Genomic DNA, 6,000 nt, shown 5'->3' on the forward strand with positions numbered 1-6,000 from the left:
ATATTCAGTGTAGTATGTTAAGAATTGTGAACAAATCGAAATTCATGGGTACTGACCCCCAGCACAACCATAACATCCCAACTGTATAAGAAAACAAGAGCAAGAAGTAGGTGAGAATATGGAGAAGTTGCTACCCAGGAGGACTCCAGGAGGGAATGTAAAACCAGGCAGCCACTGTGGAAAACAACTTGGAGGGCCCTCAACACAAAGAGCCAGCGAGATCAGGATAGATACCTTCCAATCCTACTCCTGAAGGATGGAAAGTAGTCAGAATGACAGACACAGGAAGGAGGGGGCAGGAGAATCTGGGTTGTTGACTAGTTATATAGGTTCAGATTTGCAAGGTAGAAAAGTTCTGGGGACTGACTGCACAGCAATGTGAAGATGCTTATAACGACTACTGAACTGTACCCTTAAAAATGGTTAATGTGGCACACACCTGCAATTCCAGGACTCAGGAGGCTGAGACCAGAAGATCACATGTTCAAGGCTAGCCTGAGCACTTAGTGAGACGCTCTCAAAATAAAAAACAAAACAAACAAAAAAAAAAAAACAAAGGGCTAGGTATATGGCTCAGTGGTAAAATGACCCTAGATACTGAGGGAAAAAAAAAAGTTAATATTTTTTTTTCCCTTTTCTTTTTTTGTTTTGTTTGTGTTTGGTGATACTGGGGATTGAACCCAGGACCTATCACATGCTAGGTTAACTGTTCTATCACTGAACCACAACCCCAGCCCTAAGGGTTATTTATTACAATCCTTAAAAATCTGAAAAAAAAAAAAAAAATAGGGACGGAACACACTCCTAAATTTGTACTGCTTCTTACTTTGCTTCGCCCATTCATTCCCTAGAAAACCTCAGTAAAGTCTCCCGCCCACCATTTCCTCCTCTGCCGGCTCACGGCAGCGCTTCCCCGTGGGTCGCGGTGCCTCCTGTGTCTTGGAGACCCTGAGTATAATGAAACACCTTCTTTCTTGCAGTTTATTTTCAAGTATGTGTCCTACTGTACCTGGTCAAATCGAGTTCAGGTGACATGTTCAGAACAACCCTGAGCACTGTAGTTGGAGCCTGACAGAGACGATGGACCTCCAGGGGCGCTAGCCTTAGTAACCCTCCACTGATAGTGGCCACTGCCTGAGAGGGCACCCCTGGCGTGGTGCTCTTGGTGCTTGTGGTGTTTATCAGGTGTTGTCCTGCTTTTTCAGCCTTCAACTGGGGAGCTGGAAGAGCTGAGCCCTCCCTCAGCTGCAGAGTGGCCTGCTCCATATGGTACATGGCACTGTCCCAGTTGCCTAGAGTGCTGTGTATGGGACCAGGCACAGGTCCCAGTTGTGTGGAATAGAGCCTTCCTGCGGTGTGACACTCCATCACACGGTGCACAGAGTGTTTTAACACAAGAGGAATGGGGCACACAATACCCCCCAGAGTTCAAGATGAGAAGACAGGTACATAGGGTAGGAGGAGACAGGGACAAAAGGTTCCCCAAAGAGTTGCAAGACAAAAGAGTGGTGAGTAAAACCCAGGTATCAATTCTAAAGGGTAATTGATAATGAAATGTCAAAATTGCAGCACGAACAAAGAAATGGTAGAGTAAATCAACCAGAAGCTGTTAATCTTTCAAAAGGGGTAGGCGGCGGGTGGGTGTGGAAAGCGCAGAAAGTCAGTGTAGAAACTTTTTCTACCATGTAACCTAAAAAAAGTAATATCAGTTTTCATCTCTGAGTTCCATTTCTCCTAGTTGTTCTACAGTGAGCTTTCCACAACTGATGTTTGACTATGGATTATAACAACTACTTAAAACCCAAGTTTATAAGTTGTGAGTTGCTATTATCTCAGTAAGAGCTGAGAAAATTACTGAACATTCTTTGTACTGCCACCTCCACCCCAGCACTATTCTCTCTCTCTCTCTCTTTTTCTTTTACTGTTTTAGGATTCACCAGCGCTGTAATCAATCCTGTATGATCGGTCCTAAACACTTTTGGCAAGATCGAAAACTCAAATTTGCAGACAGAGCATTTTGTAAACTATCAGGAATCCTTTCCTTTTTTGTCATTTGGTAGTGAGTCAGAATGCTGTTTTGTAAATAAATCATCTGCAGGAATCCTCATCAGGTCAGCTACATTTGTGTCAGTTTGGGAAAACAAACAGGGAAAGCACTTACCAGTTAATGTTGTGAGGAAAGAAGCTTTTGTGATGCCTGGGTGTAACCTCCGGGCTCCAGAATGAAATGGAGGGTGGTTTTCTGAACCGCTAAGTCGTACACTCTTTTTCCAGCCTCCTCATGCCGCTTTTATCTGGCTTTTCAAATGACACTGTAGAAAAGAATGATGTTGGGTTTTGAATGTGGTTCTTCCCTTCCTCCACCGCCCTTCATAAAAAATTCATCATGTATTCCAGGAAAAAAGTAAGCAGTGGACATACTGTACAAATTAGTTATTTTGCTTAGCATGTTTGTGTAACAGGTTTGTTTCATGATTGGAAATCATCGCTATTAGCTGCCCTGCCGCAGGCTGGAAAAGCAGGGATTTGAAGCCTCCCCCCTCCCCCTTCCCTCCTTTGTCTGGGTAGGCTTTTGCTTATGAAAAGTCAAGTTATATTAGCAGCAATGGAATGAAAAGAAGCCTTAAAATGTCAAAGGGGAGTTCTTCAGTGCACTGGGTTTTAGCATGTTTCCATAGTGAAGAAATGAAATCACATCTTAGTTAATTGGACGTTTTAATTTTTGATTTCTTTACATTGAGAGAGAACTTTGCTAGCTGAGGAAATTAGAGATTTGATTTTTATCCCTCGTCACCCACGGTCTGGGTCCCTGGTAAATGTTGGCACGTCCAGCTGTACCTGAGGCAGAACTCAGAATTCAGAAAGTTGAGGAATGAGAAGTCTGGGTACTTAGCCAGCTTGCAGAACTATCTTGATTTTATAAGGTCTAATATCAGCTTCACGATGTGATATTTGAAACAGAACATTGTTAGGCCATAAAAGGTCAGCTGCCAGAGAAGCACATGATTGTTTTTGCCTGAAAAATCTAGAGCAGTAATTCTCATGGTGGGGGTTGGGAGGTAGGGGGTGAATGTACTTTTTTAAACTGAAGCATCCCCTGTCTTGAAGGATGTATGTGCTCCCACTCTTGGCCCTGAGAAGTTCCTTGATTCAACAGAGATAAACACTATTAATAGTCTCTCTGAGGATGGATGTGGTCAGTGAAGCGGGTAGTTAGTACTGTCTGCTTGTTTCCACTGCCTTGCATCAGCATTATTAATATTTATTAATAGTTCTATGCTATGTTCTGTAATCACACAAAAGCACAGTTTCATCCACAAAAGGCAATTTTGAGGAGGATTTCAGGATATTTGGTTATTCAGCATGGTTTGAGGGTATTTTTTTTTTTTTTTGTGATAGTGCAGAAAGCACTGAATAACAATAGAGAAAGCAAAAGAGAAATGACCGATTGTGAAGCATAGTATATAGTGAAACCCAGGAATGTGTATACATTCTTATTTTTATGTGTTAGCTACCATCTGAAACAACAGAGTTGAAATGTGCTTTTTTAAGTTTTGAAATTAGCCCACAAATTAGGCACTGTGGTGCACATACCTGTAATCCCAACAGCTTGGGAGGCTGAGGTAGGAGGATCACAAGCTCGAGGCTAACTTAAGCAATTTTAACAGGAAACCTTGTTTCAAAATAAAATATAAAAAGGACTGGGATATAGCTCAGTGGTACAGCACCTCTAGGTTCAATCCCCAATGCAAAAACAACAACAAAAAACCCAGAGACTTGGGGAGACTGAGGCAGGAAGATCATAAGGGAAACTTAGAAGCCCCTGTCTCAAAATAAAAAGGGCTGAGGATGTAGTTCAGTAATAGAGCACCCCTGGGTTCAATCCCTGGTACTGAGGGGTGGTCGGTGGGTGCGGGGCGGAGGAGAAGTTAGCCCATGAAAGGATAAATAAAAGGAACAGCAAATAAAAATCTCTGCTAATGTGCACTCCAGAATGCTGTATGATTGAAGAGCTCACCTTAACAGTCATTAGGCATAACTTGCTATTGAGCAGTTGGGCAAAAGCAACTGAAACCTCAGGTGTACTACAGATAAGCTGCCTGCCACTCCTGAACATTAAGGGTGCAATAGTCATGAGCCAGGTTATTTGGAACATTGGTTAAGCTGGTAACTCAGTTAATTGGAACTATTAAGAGTGCCTCTACTGTAAGTGGTGGAGTTGGGGTTTGATGTTGGGTACTCTGACTCCAGAAACTGTTCTCTTAAGAGGCTTACCCATTGAGTTATCCATCTCCTTGCTGAAAGAGATGTTTACAAAATTGAGCGAATAGAAGGAAGGAGTAGCAATAACTTCTAAAGGATAAAAGGATTTCAGGGCAGCTTCCCCTCTTTCTAAATCATGTGAGTTCTCTGAAGCCTTTTATGGTTAGTATTGCAAGGAGGTTTTTGAAAGCATGTGTGCATGTACAGGTCCGTAGGACCAACTGAGCTCAGGGGAATTCTCTCATAATATTTCGGGGAACAGGATTTCCCATTCCATAAAGATAGCTTTTCTCCACTGATGCTTGAAATCTCACTGTTAGAGAATTGTTCTTTAGACGATAATACATTGTAAAATTTGTACTGCAGATTGAAAGATTTGTATTAACCTATGAAACTTTAAAAGTTAGAACAAGATGGGCTATTTTTAAATGGGTTATCTCCTCCCTGCCATCTCAACCTCACCAGAAAAAAATAGGGTCTGCAACTTGGCTTTTAATATGACAAAGGAGATCATTGTTCTTTCTCACATTTGATGTTAAAATAGCATACTTGCCCCAAACACTCTGATAGGAATTTCAGAAATAGTCATTTAGGAGAATACAGTTGGTCATGTTAGTTTTTGTTAATGGTTATGTCTAATCTTGCTATTGTTGTTTGGAAAAAAAAAAAAAAATCAGTCCAGAACATAAGCACTGGAAAAGAGATAGACAAAGGGACATTTTCTCACAAAGAAGTTGATTTGTGAAGAGTGGAAAGTCACTTTCAAATTCTTCCCTCTTGTCATAGGGGAGATAACTATCTTATTGTGTAAGAGCCCTTCTTGGGCCTGATTCTTCAAGGTGGGCAGGGCTAGAGATTAGCTTTGGGGGCCTTTATTTGGTTGCACAGTGAGGCTGGAACCTTGTAAAGCTTTTCCCAGGGATGGAAATGGATTCACAGTTGCAGACTCAGTGGCCCTGGGGGTTCACAGCGAGAAGCCATGGCAACCCTGCCATAAAGGGGCGTTTCACTTAAAGCAGAAAATTCTTAAAGGCTGTGGAGGACAAAGCCTTATCCGAATTCCTGCTTTTAATTCTGTATTACCCCCTGCAGCAACTGAGCCTTGAGGATACTGGGGCGGGGGTGGGGGGGTGGGGGGGTTGTCTGTTAGAAGACAGCCTCTACATCTTTTTCACTAAGATACACGAAGCTCTGATTCCCTGCGGAAATGTGGGGAACAACTTCTATTTTTCTCTCTAATTTGAATAAACCTTCACTTTTAATATGCCAAATGCCAATTCAAATGAGATTCAGATAAAAGGATTTAGTTTGGCTTTCTTACCTACAGTCTACTGACTCACATGCACAGGGGTGGTGGAGTGGGTGGGTGAAGCTTTGGGGGGCAAACAAACACTCACCTCTCCAAACGTGCCTGTGCCTGCTTCGGGGGTAGCGTGCAGCTGAAGTCCTCAGGGCTCCGAATCCTTGAAGTTTAATGATTTTTCTGGGAGAACTGGTCGCAGCTGCCCTGAGTGGAGGAAGAGGTATTTCCTCCCTTTGTAACCAAGGGAGGTAAATAATCTTTTAACTTATTGCCCTGGAAAGGGAAATGTGGTTTGCCAGTGGTTAAATAAATCTGTTGCACATCAGTTAGTCAACAGGCATCTTGGTGACACCATCCTTGGCCCTGATTCAAGAGTAAGGACTGAATGCTCTGGGAGTTCAGGCCATTCCCAGCTACCTACTCTAATTATGCTA

The 6,000-nt window shown here is 42.5% G+C and overlaps 1 protein-coding gene across 5 annotated transcripts in view; it reads right to left on the minus strand.

Moving 5' to 3' along the window:
- The window catches only part of CMKLR2 (chemerin chemokine-like receptor 2), a 39,177-nt gene extending 33,479 nt beyond the window's left edge, over positions 1-5,698 (minus strand). For 3 of the 5 annotated variants that reach the window (XM_079130692.1, XM_079130688.1, XM_079130691.1), the window contains exon 1: positions 2,162-2,520. The gene's annotated coding sequence lies outside the window, so the exon portion shown is untranslated. Of the gene's footprint in view, positions 1-2,161; positions 2,521-5,660 lie in introns of those variants that run through there. The other 2 variants (XM_079130689.1, XM_079130690.1) reach the window with 2 other exon arrangements.
- Positions 5,699-6,000: the final 302 nt, after the last annotated feature.

This window comes from Sciurus vulgaris (assembly GCF_902686455.1).
Source record: "Sciurus vulgaris genome assembly, chromosome: 3".
Lineage (NCBI taxonomy): Eukaryota > Metazoa > Chordata > Mammalia > Rodentia > Sciuridae > Sciurus > Sciurus vulgaris.